This window comes from Furipterus horrens, unplaced genomic scaffold, assembly GCF_987537825.1.
Source record: "Furipterus horrens unplaced genomic scaffold, mFurHor1.1.pri manual_scaffold_2, whole genome shotgun sequence".
In the NCBI taxonomy this organism is placed as follows: domain Eukaryota; kingdom Metazoa; phylum Chordata; class Mammalia; order Chiroptera; family Furipteridae; genus Furipterus; species Furipterus horrens.
In genome coordinates this window covers 177666988-177685707 of record NW_028327172.1, presented here as the reverse complement: position 1 = coordinate 177685707, position 18720 = coordinate 177666988, and positions in this window count along the sequence as shown.

Genomic DNA, 18720 nt, shown 5'->3' with positions numbered 1-18720 from the left:
AGAGGAAATTAAGAATGGTTACAACCATATGTGATTTTAAAGCATTTTCATTCACAATGACTTTTTCCTATGACACTTTTTCCTAATGGTGTATAGCATAGAGGCCTGAAAACATAAAAGTCTGAGATAATATTTAAAATCCTTTTCTTTCTCTTTCCTACATAAACTTTTTTTTTCTTGCTGGATATACCGTTGTTTAGAACAAGTAAAATCTTAAAAAACCTTTAAATTCATTCTTTTATTTAAGAATGTTTGTTCAGCCTTTCTAATTTGCTAGAGAAATATCTGTCAAAAATAGTTCTTTGTTCAGGTTCTTTGAGTTTAGTGGAGGAGACAGTTAATAAACAATAAACAAAAAATGACTAATTATATATTGTATTAGATCTCTAACAGTGTTTTGGAAAAAAAAAATAAGAAGTAGCATTTAGAATAAGGAAAGCTTGTTGTAAGCAGGGCTTTTCACAGGGAGCCAATTGCTGCACTAAATAAGGTAATTATGGTAGGCCATACTGAGATTTAAAAGATATGTTTATAAATTGCAATTTTGATACCCTATATCTGAAGAAAACAGGAAAATGGTAGACTATGTAAACTTGTTCTCTAATCCAACAATAATTGTGCTATTATGCATTTGCTTGGGTTTTACTATACCATGTTTAAGGTTGCACCTGGTTTTGGAGGAGACTACCAAATGATGTTTCGTGTTATCAATTATCTATCTATCTATCTATCTTAAAGCTGAATAAAATTTGAATACAGCTTCTCTTTGCAAATGGAATATATTCAGCACTCTAGACAGGACAATTAATGCATGTTAACTAAGACATAAATGTCCAGCCAATGCAACCATCTGTCTTCACAGAAAAAAACCTGTGTTGGACAAGAGAGCATTCCCTAAATAAAGATTTAAAAACCTAAAATAAAATACATCAAAACAGGAAAGACTAATAGCTTTGCCATTACTTTAAAGTAAACCCCTTTTTTTTAATCCTAAATGACAGATAACCCTAGCTTATTATTTTTCTCTAAGAGAATCATTTCTTAATACATATAGTCAATTTCAGGGACTAAATTAACTTATAAATATTAATTTATAGTTAATTAGTCTTTTTATTTGATTGAGTGCTGCAAATGTCTGGTCCATCAAAGCATGCATACTAATTATAAATATATACACCTTCATGATCTTCATAAGGAAATGATAGTTTGACATTAGGACTGTCACTTCTTATTGCGATGGATGATGTCTGGTAGCTCTATGTCAAAATGAGTTGTCAGAAGGGAACACTTCAAAGGTTCTTAGGTTCTTAACTGACAAAACAATACTACCAAGAGACAGTCCAAGTTAAATGAATAGCCCCATTCATATGGAGTTTCCAACACTTTAGTCTGCACAGTTAGTAACTTCAGCATTTAATAGTGGAAATCCTAAATTATAGGCCTGGATTTGGTTCAAACTTCAGAAGTTCCTAAGGGGACATGTTAATGCAAACTTGCTTATATTTGAATTGTGTTAATTACTGGGTAGCTTGAATGAAACTACAGTTTACTCAATGTTGCGGTTGTTTTTTAAATTTCATTCTAGTTGTTCCTGTACTTTAAGAGTCTTGTAAAATGTTTTTTAAAAACCTGGTAAATAAAAGTGGCTAACTACCCTACTTGAGTCTTAGCGTAGACTACTCAGTACAGCATGAGTGGAGATATCCTTTTCTTAAGTATTATTTAGATTTCTGAAAGTTACTAGGTAGAGCTCTGCAAGAATACTTAAAAAATATTTTAGCCTACAAACTAATAACATCTTTAGACTTACAGAGCTTACTACTGGAATGTGGTAGTTTACAATAACTGGGTTTTTTAAATTAATTTTTATTTTTATTGTTTATGCTGTTACAGTTCCCACTTTTTGTCTCTTTCCCCACCTCTATGCAGCCTCCCTTTCCCTCCCCAAACCAATTCCCATATTGTTGTTCCTGTCCATGGGCTGTGTATAATTAATTATTCTTTGGTTAATTCTTCTATATGTGTATTAACTCAATCAATACTAACAGCAACATTATAAGAAATGGACTCTTATTATATTAACTCTAAGAAGATAAATTTGCTGCTTAGCAAGGTTATATTAGATGTTGTGAATCTTACAATATAAAAGTAGCAAATACAGAGTTCAGTATAACTTGGCTTGTGACAGGAACCCATTGTCTTAAACACGGTGCAATATTGGTTTTTAATGTTAATTTATGTACCTTTTAAAAGAGTTTCTGGCTTTTTTTTTCCCATTCAAAGAGTTGCTAAATTTTGGAAATGAGAAGTAAGCTTTTTATATAAAATATAAAATTAGTAAGGATATTTAGAAATTTCATAAAACAAATCAACAGCTACATGTAGACCTTTAATTTCAAACTAAAATTTAGACTGAAATTCAAACTCATTCTTTCCTAGATATTAAGTGCCTCTTTTTTCCTATATTTCTTGTTCTTCTGTCACTCTCCCTCACATTCATCTATTTATGTTTCCTAGAAAAAACCTGGCTTGTTTTCGACCTTAGGAACTGGCTGGAGATGCTGGTTTGTTTCTCTTGACCCTCTTTATGTTTCTCCACCTTTCTCAGTGGTTCTTGTGCCTGGTTTCTGGTGGGTTCAGCCAATGGAGATCATCAAGAGTGGATCATGAGGAGGGTGGGGAGAGGTCTACATGTATTTATTCTGGCTCTTTCCCTGTGGGATCACTGCAAGCAGGCTGAATTCCTTAGCCAAAGGCATTGGAGCTGCTATGCGGTAACAGTCTCTCTATACTGTTCTGTTGTCTTCCCTTAACTGGTCTCACCCCCCTCATTCTATATCTAGCCCTGGGATTCTGCACTCTTTCTTGTGGCTTCCCTATATTCTGTCAACATTGGAAATAGTACCTTTATTAAACTTTTCTCCTATTACCCATTTTGAGCAAACAATATATTGTCTACTAAGACTTTGATTAATACAGGGCATGTGTACTTAGTATGCTTTTTGCCAGGAAAAAAAAAAAAAAGACTTTCTCCCAGATATCTGCATGGCTAATTTTTTATTCCTTCAAGTAGTTGCTCAAATGTCACCTTCCCAGTGAGGTCTATCTTGACAATTTAATTTAAAATTGCAACATCTATACCTATGCCAGCATTCAGATTAACCTTACTCAAATTCACTGCTCTATAGCGATCTTTAATAATCATTGCCTTATAATAATCTCCCTAAGTTATGTTTTTATTATTCTTATTGGCTTTGTTCATGATTAGCATTAATAAATGAAGAGAGGGAATATTTGTCTATTTAGTTAATTTATGTATTCCAAGCTTTTGTAGAATGCCTAGGTATGCGGTAAGCAATAATTATTTTTTTAATGGAATTGAAAAGTTAACACAGTGCAAGTTAGTTTGACAAAAGAGGTAGAATGGTATAGTGCTGAGAACATCGTCTTGAAATCAGATGTATCTTCCTTCAAGCCACCACTCAGTCATTTGCTAGTCCTGTGAATTTAATCTAATCATGCTGAAATTCAGTCCCCTTACCTCTCATATAAGGCTAACAATTCCTTGAGAGCTGTTGTGAGGTTGTAGAATGCCTGGTGTTCTACATCTGCAAATATCATTCTTGTGCCACACCTCATTTAGTGGTGCTATATTCCACCTATATTATTTAAATCCAAAGAGTTGGGGTATATGATTGCAATACAAGTAGAATAACTAAAACCACTAGTATCACTCTATTTCTTCTAATTCTGAGAGTCTTTACTTTCCTCTTCATGCTCTGATCCTTTCACACATTAACAGAACATTTATCACTACACGAGCTCTAATGCCAAAGGCAAAATATTCCAAGATACATTTAAAAAAAGATAGAATATTTTATACATAATTTTGTATTATAGGAAAGATCTTGAGGGACTATGGGCCTCTTAATTTGCTTAGTTTTCATGACAATATAAGGAAGATAAAAGAATTATAAAGTGTCTTATAAAATAGCTGTTCCAATAAAATCAAGTAAGAAATTACTGAGGCTCTTAGCTCACAATTAGTTTCTGGGATGCAAGGTCATATCTCATCCTTGTCAAATAGATAAGATATTTTACTTTCTTGATTAATGCAATCAAACTTGAGTTTTAATGGACAATTGTGACTTTTTGTTCTTATTAAAATATATTCACAGCCTAAACCTTTTTTAACAAAAATGACATCTTCATTCTGATGTACCTCATACTGGAAACATCCCAAATTAAATTTATCTTCTTATCCCACAAATCTACTTATCTTCTTTTACCACTGAACTGAATTGCTTAATTATTCAAACAGTTGCGAAAGCCAAAAGTCTAAGAATAATTATTGCTTTCTTTCTGTTGGCTATATCATCTACATTGATTCATATATTAATCAGCAAATATTTACTGAGCACTTCCTAGACTCTATGATATATAAAATATTCCTATAATGCAAAATTTACATTTTAGTGAATTAAAGACCTCATAAACATGCAAGTCAATCAATAAGCAAAACAATTTCAGATGGTAATAATTCCAAAGGAGGAAATAAGAGTGCTGTGATAGACTTTAAATAGAGAGTGCTAGAGGAACCACTGAAGAAAGTCTCTCTGAGATGACATCTGAGTTGAAATGATCATTGTCAGGTGAAGTTAGCCATCCAAAGTTAGGAAATGGGGACTATTCCAGAAAGAGGAAAGAGTTTATGTACATATCATGTCTGGACACACTCATAGAACATAAATATTAGTACTGATGGATCAACATGAGTAATGGCAAATATGTTAGGTAAAGCATGGTATATTAGCAAGCATAATTTGAACTAAAAGATTTTGTAAATTATGTTAGAACTTTGACGTGAATTTCCAGTGTGAAGACAACACATTTAGGAAGCACATCCATTTTCCTAATTATTAACTACTTATATTAGCGTGGTACATTGTTACAATTAAAGGACCAATGTTAAAACATCATTATTTATTAAAGCCAATGATTTATTTAGATTTCCTTAGTTTTTGCTTGATATCATTTTTCTGTGCCAAGATCCCATCCAGGATACCACATTGCTTTTAAAAGTCACCATGTCACGAAGATAAGACTTTCCTAACTGTGACAGTTTCTCACGCTTTCTTTTTGATGACCTTGACAATTTGAGAAGTATTGGTCAAAGTATTTCATAAACTATCTCTTTAATGGAACTTTTCTGATGGTTTTCTCATTAGTAAGCTGGTTTTGGGTTTGAGGAGGAAAATGGTATGGGAAAGTGCCATTCTCATCACATCATACCAAGAATATATACTATCCACTGATTTGTCACTGTTGAAGCTGACCTTGAGCACCTGGCTGCAATAGTGTGAGTCTGATTTCTCCACTACAATTTTAACTCCCCCACCCCATTCCATACTGTAGCCTTTGAAAGGAAGTCACAATGCATAGACCACACCAATGGGCAGGTTAGTCAATGTTCCGCCTGCTTCAGAGTGGAGTATATATACGTAGGTGATTTGGAGTTAATGTATACCAGAGATTTCTCTATTGAAATTAATTTTTAAATATTGTTTTGTGGACCAAAAATGGGGCCAAATATGAAATCTGACAAACTCAACCTCAGAGAAGGCATGCATGGCAGGCCTTACAAACTCAGAGACCTAAAATAACCACACAGGATAGTCTGAAATTAAAACTTTCTAACTAAAAGTTAGTCATGCTGGATAGTCATATCTCAATCCAGTATCTTCCTTGACAAAGATCTAACTTTACGTTTACTGAGATTGTCTATTGTCTTTTTGTATCTATGATGACATGCCTTTGGAATGTAAGAGTAATCTCCTTCTTCCAGACACCTCCGGGCATCTTCTCCATTGAACAGGAGACCACAGAACTTTTCATCGTTACCTTGTTCTCCCACATACCATCTTTATGCACTGTGAATGTTAACTTTTAACTACCGTATACTCAACAACGTAAAACAAGTATGTTTCTACCCATTTTACTTTTTATCCAGTCTCAGAGATTTTCTCACTTTGCTTTCTCCTGTCTTCCTAATCTATTACCAATAGATTTCTTGCAACACTCCTAAGTGTTCCTGTTCGATTCTGATGTCTAAAATAAGTGGTAAAACTGTCATTTTCTGGAGTATTTTCTCCATGCATTGAGATTTTTCTTTCTGACAATTGTCAGTTTGGCTCAAATAAACTAAAAAATTCTCCAGATTTGGATGTTTCTTATATCGACAGTTTATATTTTTATTTTCAAATCTCCTCCAACTAAAAGTCTTAAAAACTACAAATTTAAGTGTTTATCTTTGTCATTCTCGGCCTCAAAGAATTAAACCTTAATCTATAGTTAAGAGAAATTATATATTTTTGTTTGTTACTTTTAACTATGAGAGACACCAGACTAAAATATAATACACCTGCCATATTTTGTTGAAACTCTTATTTTTTTGATAGGTGAAAATATGAATTTATGTATTCATTATTCTCACCCTTCCACATGTTTATACATGTACACATATCATAATTGTGCATCCAGGGCTGGCTATAGGCCAAGTCTGAAGTAATTGAAATTTGTCAGACTGGTCCAAATCTGCTTCCCTTGTCAATGCTTCACGGCCACTACACCGATGGTGTTATTCTTTTCCTCATCCCTTTCTATGAATATCCTGCAGACAAGATTTCCCTAAAGAAATTCCTATAAGATTGAATACTGCTCTGTCTACATTGCTTTTTTATAAAATAAATCAATTTAATTCATTAAAAATAAAATGTTTGGCACTTTTAAGATATAGCATGCTATGGAATAAATGGAGATACAGAATAAATTACAGATGGAAGAGGGAGACATAAAATGAGATGATAGAGAGTACAGTATTCATTTTGATATATGATACATGGTCGACTTGAAATCCAAGACTTTAAGTTAGACCTCTGACTGACTGAAGAGAAAATCAGAGCTGTAAGTAAGCTGTCAAAGAATTAAAATAGTGTTCACAAACCAATTAACTCTTAACTGTGTCACAATATAAAGCAGCTTAGCAAAGTGATGACTAGTGGATGGAAACCTGTAAAAAAGTTTTGCTTAGCACTTAGAAAAGGCACAAACATAAAGATAAAGCACATACAAGCAAATATTACATGAACAAAAATCATGAAACAAAATAAGATAAATATTTTATTGTTTTGCGGTTGGTATTTTGTTTATTTCCTTTTAGAATCATTGATTTAATGATTTCATTTGTTTATATAGAGATTTGAATTTTAGCATGGTTCTTCTGCCAACTCAATGCAATTAATTTAAATATAATTTATCCCTTAAAAGAAAATAATTAAATATATGTTTACTAATTTTTTCACATTCAAATTTAAACAAATTTACATTTGTTTTGAAGGCCTCCTAGAGTATCCTTTTGTCTTCATAAAAAGGACCACTGATAAATGAACAGGAATGTCTGGGAATGAGGGTGGGGTCTGGGGTTAGCAGTGGGGCAGGGAGAATCAAGGAGGTTCTAAATTTGAATTTTGGAATTGTTGGTTTAAATAGAGTTAACAGGTTTTTATTTTTCTTTATTTTACTTTGATTTGTTTCAAGACTTCTGTGAGGCACTAACTTGTTAATAAGCATTGTGAATATTTAGGAGAGATATGCAGTATTCAGTTCTTCCCACATTTATTTGTCCAAAAGTTAACAAATAAATTCACTTCATACAGCAGTGAACTAGATAGGCATGCTCCTTGCCTGCACAGAGCTTCCTGTAGTCAAGAACTACAGGGATAATTACATTACCTCCAATAAATGGAAAGTTGGAAGCATAACACAGTTAAGCACAATTGTCTTAACTTTTAGGTGTACCTGACCTTAAAATAGCATGTTGCATTAAAAAGTGTTTATTTGCCCTGTGGTTGAGAATGAGCACACACTGGGAAACATTGTAATAGTTCCTATGGGAATTAGCTTTGCTATAAACACATTTTTAAAGTCCGAAATGTAATTCTTAATACACTTGCAAAAAATAACTTTTTTCACTTTTCTTCCTTTGGGCTATGAACTAGTATGATCAAAATAAAACAAAATATAAAAAAAAAAATAAGAGAATTAGGACATTACATAGATGTAACTAAGGAAATGAATCAGCCTACTTGATGTAGCAGATAATTACATTACTGCACTACATAGGAAAAACGTCATTAACAAATCATGCACCTTGTTCTTTTATTTCTATTCAGAGGATTACACGTTTAGAATATATTCTTTGATAATTCCATTTGCAGTTTCACAAATTAGAATTGTACTGTTCATTTCTCTCCCCTCCATAATGCTATTTAGATTAATGAGATAAATACTATTCTAAGTTATTTGTCTTGGCCAAGATAAAGTGTGTGGAATAAAACAGTGTTCTTTCTATCCAATAGTGTTCTTAATGCAAAGAAGAAAAAAAGTAAAATATGGACAAAAAGAAAAAAATAGATATTTTAAGATGCTATTCTGATTCATATTTTTAAGATCTTACTTCATTCTAATATATTTTAAAAACTCAAATATTTGTAATGTTGTCTCAGTATCCTAAACCCTATCTTATTTTGAAAATGTTCTGAATTCCTTCTTTATTCACGTGAATATCATTTGAAGACTAATTTTATTTTTATACCCGAAGCCCTACTTTTTGTCTGAATAGGTTATGTAATATCTTTATTAATTTATGTATTTCATTTATTTAGTGTGCTTTTTCAAGCTTTAGTTTTAGATTTATAGCAAATGTAGATTACTTTCAATGCTCAGAGCATTGATTTTAGCTCAGAGCTTATTTTACTGTCTGGAGATTGGCATTTTTTGTTGCCTTTAGAATCATTGATTTAACCAACAGATTGACTTGTTCATATATGGATATTTAAATTTAATAATAAATATTTGGCATACTCAATGCAGTAAATATAAATATAATTATACCTCTTAAAAGATAATAGGTAAATAGATGTTGTGTTATGGTAATAATTAAATAGATGCTTAATATTAGTTAAGCATAGATTTAGTCAATCTGTCCTCTGGGTTAAGCTACTCTCTAAAGATACATCCAACTTGGTATTTAAATTTATTCAAATTTAAATTTGTCTTGGACACCTACCTAGAAAATACATGTATCTTCATAAAAGCTCAACGAATAAACATTTTAATACAGTAGAATTGTTCTGATCATGTTATCTATAAATTTAATTTGTCCTGATTCGCTCAGAAAAAATAAATAAAATAGAAAAAATAAATAAAATATATTAAAATATTAATTACTCATAAATTATATTACTCTGATGTGAGTGACATAAATTAGACTTATAAAACACTGAGTCTAGAGTAAAGAATTTTGGAATTGGACAGAACTGAGACTGATTGCCAACCTTACCACTGGTTACCTGTGCTCAGCCCTTAACAAGGCAATTCTTTATTCAATTAAAAATCTATAAGACAATAATGGACAGCTTTTGTAATAATAACTTTAAAATATTTGAAATCTAGGTTGGAATAATATCTAGAATATTAATCTGTCTGCATTCTCTTCCTCTTAGCATTAGTTTTTTGTTTTTTTGTTTTTTTTCTTATTGTACTTCACATCTTTTTTTTTCCTACCCTGCTCATGTATATTTGCATCATCTCTTATTATGGAAGACACAAAAACTGTGGATTCTAGTAGTTGAAAGGATTTACATGCATATCTTTATGAAAAGTTCTGCAGATGCTGAAACTAAATATTTGTGAAAATCATAGAAAGTAAGGAGAAGGATCACCAGGCCTTTGGAAATCAGGTTCTCAGGAATTAGAACACAAAACAAAACTGAGCCCTTTAACTTTGCTGAGTAAGATGGGTGGGAGACCAGATATGAACTGTAGGTCCAAGTGCCAGGAATTTGTGCAGAAACTACTTCAAAATCAAACACACATGCTGTTACGGTCCTTTGGCCAGCACCCAGCCTACGGCCCACTGGCCATTCAGCTTAGAGTAACGATGGTCTTAGTTCGTTTAAGATTTTGTTTAGTGCACTGATAATTTAATAAATTTTCAAAGCCAATAGAACAGAGGTTGAGAGGACGTGGGCCTGCTTCTGTATAATGGCATGAAAAGGGAAAGTTTCATTCCAAAAAATGGGAACAAAAATAAAACCATTTGAACTTCTAGGCTGCAGTAGAATAGAAATGTGCTTCTGCAATGATCAGTAAGGAAGGATCAATTTTCTTTTTCCAATATTTTATGAACTGATAACTTTGTAAAATACAGTAAAAACAAATTGCAGTATGCCCTTATGACCAGAAGTAGAAATTATTGTTGGTTTTAAAATATATATATATATATATATATATATATATATATATATATATATATATATATATTTATCCCACTGTGGCATTTTTAAAAACATGTTAAAACATAGCCATACACATCTCTAAAATAATAATATAAATATTTATCACTTGTTAACAAACAGAAATTAAATTTTTAAAGTATAATTTTTATAGTACTCCAAAGCCATTAATTCGTCGTCGGCAGCCGTCCGTCTCGAGAGACGATGGTGTAGCTTCTTAAGAGTCTATCTGCACCGCCGAGAATGGCTGTGCAGTCCAACTCAGGAGTGACACGGTATCTGTCTCCTCCTGTGTTGAATCGACATCTTGCGATGACGCTGGAGTGTCCTCTCCAGTGAAGCTGAAGCTACAGAGCCTGGGCAGGGTGATATGGAGGGTCTGCTGTTGCCCATGCAGCAGACCCCCCTCTCTTCGCAGCTGAAGGGTTCAAGGGAAAGACGGAGTCAATACAGCTTGGCTTCAGGTGCGCCGCAGGAGTTGCCGGTGTTGACTACAACATCAAACCGCCTTAGGGACTCCGGCTCCGGATTTTCTGTCGGGGTTTACTCCCTTAGCCTTTCCCCTGAAGAGGTATGCCGCAAGGCAGCGGAGGTTTTTTGGAGTCAGAGTTTTCCTTCTCTGAAAGCCATTAATTACAATGTAATTAATTATATAGAAATTGTATTATGTAATATCCAGGGAGGAATAGACTATTATACAGGCTTAAAACATATTTAGAATTTTTAAAATAAATTTTCTGATTTAAAAAGAATAGTTGAAAAATACATGAAGTTAATTTTAGCCTCATAAAAAGCAGCATAAAATTAGGAAGTTAAAATTCCTGTTATACTAAGAGTTTTAAATGATTTCTTCTTGTTGAAAATTATAAGTGCATTTTAGAAAAGTTATCCAAAAATTATGATTCTGAGAAGAGAGTTTTAAAATAAAGGATCTTAATCCTCCTTTTTATTATATTAAACACATTTGTAGGTACACATGAACTTTGTCACATCATGTCATGGAAGCTGATTCACGACCAGAATAATCCAAAGACATTTCCTCAGTTTAGATCAATTTGACAGCATATCTTTTAAAGTTTATTTCAGGTTATCTCTTGAGTGAATGAAAACACCTTTCCAGTTTATTCATCTTCCTAGTTTATATGCCTTCCTTGAAACACACACACACACACACACACACACACACACACACACACAAACACACACAAATTCTGTGCAGTTTGTCCCTTATTAAATCACAGTTGCCTGGATGGGTTTTAAGGAGCTTGAAACAATTCAGGATTTGTGAAGTGCTCTTGAATTAATAGATGTCTGCTTTTACTGAGCAATGTGCTTTGGCATTTTGATAAGTGAAGGCTTAGAAATAGTAGGAAAAGGCTGCTTTAGAAACATAGCTGACTGTCAGATAGCAACACAAGTTTACTATCAGGATTTAGATCTCATGAGGGTACAGATGTATTTACTAAGCACAGTAAGCTAAACTATAGAAACATCAATTCTGCTGAATGCTGAATCTGACGTGTTGAAATACTTTGATACTTATTTGGAGTTTTAATAGTTCATACCTGAAAGTAAGTGAACAGAACTATCAGGTAAAATATACTGTTATCTGTTCAGGGAGGCATCTATGGAAAATCTGTTGTGAGGAACCAAGTGGCACAATGATATTTAAGTATGAATAGTAATAAGCCATTAGACTTTAGATTTTTGTCTATATGTCTTAAAAATGGACTAAATGTGTTGCTCTTTATTGGCATTCAATAGCAGGAAGGAGGGCACTAATTTTTAAAGCTAACTCTGAAACAGGGTTACTGTACTATATGTTTTGTCCTCTTTAAGCCAGAATTACATGTATATTTGCTCTGAATATAATTTGATGTTAATAATTTTCTTAGGGATGCATTTTCTTCTAGTGGTTTTAAATCTTTTGGGTACTGACAATGTAGAAGAAGAGGACAAATTCCTATAAACACATACCCTACCAATACTGAATCATGGAGAGATAGAAAATCTGAACGAACTGATTACTAGTAAGGAGATTGGATCAATAATCCAAACATCCCTCAAAACAATAGTTCAGAGCCAAAGAGCTCCACTGGTGAATTCTACCAAACTTTTTAAAAATGTTTTTTCAGCATCTATTGATATGATCATGTGATTTTTGTGTTTCATTTTGTTTATGTGGTATATTACATTTGTCGATTTGTGAATATTAAACCATCCTTGCATCCCTGGGATGAATCCCACTTGATCATGGTACATGATCTTTTCAATGTGTTGCTGGATACAGTTTGCCAATATTTTGTTGAGGATTTTAGCATCTATGTTCATCAGTGATATTGGCTTATAGTTTTCTCTCTTTGTTGTGTCTTGACCTGGTTTTGGAATTAGGGTAATACTGGTTTCATAGAAGGAGTTTGGGAGTCTTCCCTCTTCTTGGATTTTTTTGAATAGTCTGAGGAGGATAGGAGTTAGTTATTCCCTAAAAATTGTGTAAAATTCACCTGTGAAGCCAGGGTTTTCTGTGCTGGGAGTTTTTTGATTACTGCTTCAGTTTCACTAGTTGTGATCAGTCTATTCAGGCTCTCTGTTTCTTACTGATACAGTTTTGAAACATTATATGTTTCTAGAAATTTTTCTATTTCATCTAGGTTGTCAAATTTCTTGTCATACAGTTGTTCATAGTAATTTCTTATAATCCTTTGTATTTCTGTGGTATTGCTTGTGATTTCTCCTCTTTCATTTCTGATTTTGTTTATTTGGATCCTCTCTCTTATTTTCCTGATGAGCCTGGCTTGTCAATTTTGTTTATCTTTTCAAAGAACCAGCTCCTACTTATGTTGATCTTTTGAATTGTTTGTTTAGTCTCTATGTCATTTAATTCTGCTCTGATCTTGATTGTTTCCTTCCTTCTTCTCAAGTTGGGCTTGTTTGTTGTTGTTCCTCTAGTTCTTGTAGATGTAGGGTTAGATTTTTTATTTGAGGTTCTTCTGTCCTTTTCACATAGGCCTGTATTGCTATGAACTTTCCTCTCAGGAGTGCTTTCACTGTGTCCCATAGGTTTTGGGCATTTGTGTGTTCATTATTGAGGTGGAGTTGCCTCCAACGCCCTAGGCTTGGTTGGAAACTACTTTTTCCAGCAGAGGTTTCACAACCACAGTGGAAAAACTTTATCCAGGACACTATATTTTGTCTTGGGGGGGGTAGATAGGCGGCTTCTCTCTCTAGGGGAGAACAGCAGCCAGACCTCCATCCCTCATGCTTTTTATTGAGAAGGATATGCATGGGAGATACGAGGTCAAAATTCATAAATCATCAATAGCTTTCAGGTGCCTGGATTACAATTGATAATAACAGATTTCAAGTTCCAGTATAGTGGTTGCAGTGACCAGTCTGTGCCAGGGTCTATTAAACATCTTGACTTCACATTGGCAGTAGGTGCAAGGTTTTATATATTTCTTGCTAGAGATTGTTTATATTTAATTAAGAGATAAGAAAACCAGAGCAAGTTCTAAAGCATAATAAGCATTCTTTTAATTCAATTCCCGTGGAAACCCTCTGAATGGTTTTCAGGTATGTCTCCCACGCACTCTTTTGTTGAGACTTAAAGACAAACTGGTGGGGCAAGTCAGGCTCAGGCCAGGGCTACAATTCCCTAAACCACAAAAGACAGTTCCCCATACATTATCACTTGTTTCCAGACACTTTTTGATTTTGTCCTTGATGTCATTTTTAATCCATTCATTATTTAATAGCATGTCATTCATTCTCCATGACTCTGAATGTTTTTAAGTTTTTTCCTTGATGTTAATTTCCAGTTTCAAGCCACTGTGACCTGAGAAGATGCTTGATATAATTTCAGTTTTCTTGAATTTGTTGAGGCTTGTTTTGTATCCAACCATGTGGTCTATCTTTAAAAATGTTCCATGTGCACTTGAAAATATTGTATATTTTGCTTCTTTGGGGTGAAAAGTTTAGGTCAATAAGTCCATTTGACCTAAAGTGTTGTTTAATGTCTCAATATCCTTGGTGTTTCTTTTTTCAAAGATCTGTCCATTGTTGATGATGGGGTGTTAAAGTCTCCTACTGTGAGTGTGATGCTGTCAGTATCCTTCTTAAACTCCTTCAAGATTTTCCTTATATATTTGGGTGCTCCTATGTTGGGTGCATATATGTTTACCTGGATTATATCTTATTGATGGATTGTTCCCTTAAGTATTATGAAATGTCTTTATCTCTTTTTATGTCCTTTGCTGTAGAATCTGTTTTGTCTGATATAAGTATTGCTACCCCTGCTTTTTTTTTTTTTTTTTGTCTATTTGCTTGAAATATATTTTTTCCATCTCTTCACTTTCAGTCTGTGTAGATCTTTTGTTCTGAGGTGTGTCTCTTGTAGACAGCATATATGTGGGTCATGCTTTCTAATCCATTTAGCTACTCTGTGTCTTTGATTGGTGCATTTAATTATTTATATTTATGGTTATTATTTATAGGTACTTATTCATTGTCATTTTTCCCTTTGTACCTGTGTTTCTCCCTGTCTGTCTCTGTTTCTTCTTCTTAAAGGAGACCCTTTAGCATCTCTTGCAATGCTAGTTTGCTGGAAATGTATTCTTTTAACCTTCTTTTGTCTGGAAAACTCCTTATTCACCTTTCATTTTGAAAGAGAGCTTTGCTGGATAGAGCAGTCTTGGTTGTAGGCCTTTGTTTTTCATTGCTTGGAATATTTTTAGCCATTCCCTTCTGGCTTGCAGTGTCTCTGTTGTGAAATCTGATGATAGCCTTTTGGAGCTCCCTTGTATATTATTAGCTATTTCTCTTTTGCTGCTGTTATAATTCTCTCTTTGTCTTTGAGTTTTGCCATTTTAATTATGATGTGTCTTGGAGTGGGCCTGTTTAGGTTCATCTTCATTTGGGACCCTCTCTGCTTCCTGGACTTGTATGACTTTTCCTCTCATCAAGTTAGGGAAGCTTTTCTTTTTTTAAATAAAAAATTTCCATCCTCTCTTTTCCCTATCCATATTTTCACACTCACATATTGTCCAGGGAAGGTTTTTATTAGCATATTTTGTGTATATGAAATACATATTAATGTGATAATACTATCAATTCCTAATATTTATTGAATAAGACCAAGAAAGGGGATACTTGTTCTCATATTTATTCACATTTATTTTTTTACTAAAACTATTTAAAGTAGAGTTATTACTATTTTCATTATAACATAAAGAAATAATATAAATCACAAAGACTAGGTCTTGCTCAATATACTACATCAAATGACAGGGCTTGATTTAAAACCTTGTTTTCTCATTTTGGAGCTCATATTCTTAACAAAATTTGAGCTTCCCTATAATCCATATTTTTAATTCCATGTCTGATAGTTTGCTTTCCTCTCTTTCATTTAGCACTCTTTCTGGGGATTCCTACTTTCCTTTCAAAAGGGGATTGCTTCTATGTCTCACCATTTTTGTTACTTTTCTTGTTTGTTTCTGCCTCTTAGATTCTAACAAGATTTTGAATGAGAATTAATACCAATCTTTCTCAAACTGTTTAAAAAAAAAACTTTTTTTTTTTAAAAAGAAACACTTCCAAACCCATTTTAGGAGGCCAGCATCTCCCTAACACAAAAATCAAACAAGGATACCAGAAGAAAAGAAAATGATATACCAATATTCCTAATATACATACATGTAAAAATATTTAACAAAATATTAACAAATAAAATTAAACAATACATAGAAAGGTTGATACATTATTATAAATGGATTTATATCAGGAATGCAAGGATAGTTCAATAGTTGCAATTCAATCATTGTGATACGCCACATTAATGGAATAAAGGATAAATTTATAATCATCCCAATAGACGCAAAAAAATAATTTTGTGAAATTTGACATCTATTTATGATAAAGATTCTCAGCAAGATAAGTATAAAGGGAATATACCTTAACATAATAAAGTTCATATATGACAAGCACACAGGTAATGGGGAAAAGCTGAAAATTTTTTCTCTAAGATCAGGAACCAGGCAAGGATACCCATTCTTGCTCATTTATTCAACATAGTATTGGAAGTTATAGTCAGAGAAATTAGGCAAGGAAAAGAAATAAAAAGCATCCAAATTGAAAATAAAGAAGTAAAACTGTCACTGTTTGCATATAACATTTTATATAGTGAGAACCCTAAGAACTCCCCCTAAAACTATTTGAACTAATAAACAAATTCAATAAATTTACAGGGTACAAATCAGTATACAAAAATATGTTGCATTTCTATGCACTACCAACAAACTATCAGAAAATGAAATGGAGAAAACAACCTAATTTATAATTGTAACAAAGATAATAAAATACCTAGAAATAAATTTAACCAATGAGAAAAAAGACCTGTACTCTAAAAACTTCAGGACGTTAATAAAATAAATTGAAAATAAAAAAAAATAACTAAAAATATATTCTCTGACTTCCGGCCAAGATGGAGGCATAGACAGACACACTGCGTCTCACTCCACATCTAAGAAGGAATACAACTACCTCAAAACTAGAAACAACCAGAAGTTCCAGAAAATCAAACTGCATGGAAGCCCAGCAACCAAAGATATAAAGAAGAAATACTGATCCAGACAGGTAGGAGGGGCGGAGCCAGGGCAGAGAGGACATGGTGTGGTGGCAGCATCAGTGGCAGGCTGGCAGAAAGTGCAGTCACAGATTTTAAGAAGTCAGGGGGCACACCTGGGGAGCATTTCCAGCTCCTCACTGGAGCTAGAAACTCATGGTCCCAACACTGGGGAAAATCAAGCCTCATTGCTTTTGACTGTGCAGACCAGTGGGCATTGAGGTGGAGGCAGAAACTGCTAGTCTCTCAGCAGAGTCCGCTTGTTTAAAGGGCCCCCCTGATCCTAGAACATCCGCAGACCCACCCACTCTGGGAACAACAGCCAAAGCAGTAGCTAAAGACGCACAGGTCCCATAGGGAAGTGAAAGAAGTACCTGGAAAAGGGACAAGTGCTGGGCAGGTGGCATTGTTTCCTCTCAGACCCCTCCTCCACATACAGTGCCATATCGTGGTGAAACAGGTTGCCCTGTACTGATGAAACCCTAAGGCTCCACCCCTTACAATGTAACAGGAACAACAAATCTACCTGGGATGCGGATGCAAACAAACACAGGAACCTTTCAGAATGAGGAAACAGAGAAGTATGGCCCAAAATGGGGAACAGATCAAGGTTCCAGTGGGAGAACTAAGTGACAAACAGACAGCCAACCTAACAGATGAGGAGATAGACAATGTAACGGATGCAGAATTCAAAACACTGGTGATAAAATGCTCACAGGCTTGACAGATATGCTTGAGTATGGCAGACATATAAGAGAAGAAGGGAAGGCTGTGCTAAGTGAAACGAAGGAAAAGCCACACAAAACCAATGGTGAAGGGAAAGAAAGTAGGGTTCAAGTCAGTGATCTGGAACATAAGGAAAAAAATAAAATAAAATAAACAGTCAACCAGTGCAGAATGAGGAAGCAAAAATTGAAAAAAAGAAGGAAAACTTCTGAAATTTTGCAAAAGAGATGGACATACAGGTCCAGAAAGCACGGAGGGTCCTGGGAAAGCTGGACCCAGAGGGGAACACACCAGAATGCATCATGATTGAGGTACCAAAGATGAAAGAAAAAGACAGAGTCCTGGGGGCAACAAGAGAGGGGTGGAGAGTTGCCTAGAGGGGAGTGCCTATAGGACTATCAGCTGATTTCTCAGAGGACACTTTGCAGGCAGGAAGGGACTGGCAAGCAGTATTCAATGTGATGAAAGGCAACCTGCAACCAGGATTACTCTATCCATCAAAGCTGGATATTTAGAATGGAAGGGCAGATGAAGTGCTTCTCAGACAAGGTAAAGCTAAAGGAGTTCATCATCACCAAGCCATTATTATATGAAATGTCAAAGGGACTTACTTAAGAAAAAGATCAAAACTATGAACACTAAAATGACAACAAACTCACAACTATCAACAACTGAATCTAAAAAATAAAAACAAAATCTAACTAAGCAAACCAGAATGGTAACAGAATCCTAGGTATGGGGATCGTTTGGAGGGTTATCAGCTGGGAGGGGGGAAAAGGAGAAATGGGAATATGGTCTAGGGATTAAGAAGTATAATTAGTTGGTACAAAATAGACGGGGGAAGTTAAGAATAATATAGGAAAGGGTGAAGCCAAAGAACTTACATCCACTACCCATGGACTTGAACTAAGGGGAGTGGGATTGCTGCATGGAAGGGGGGCTACTGGGCAGAAGTGAGCAACGGGGAAAAATATTTGGAACTACTGTAACAACATAATCAATAAAATATATTTAAATATA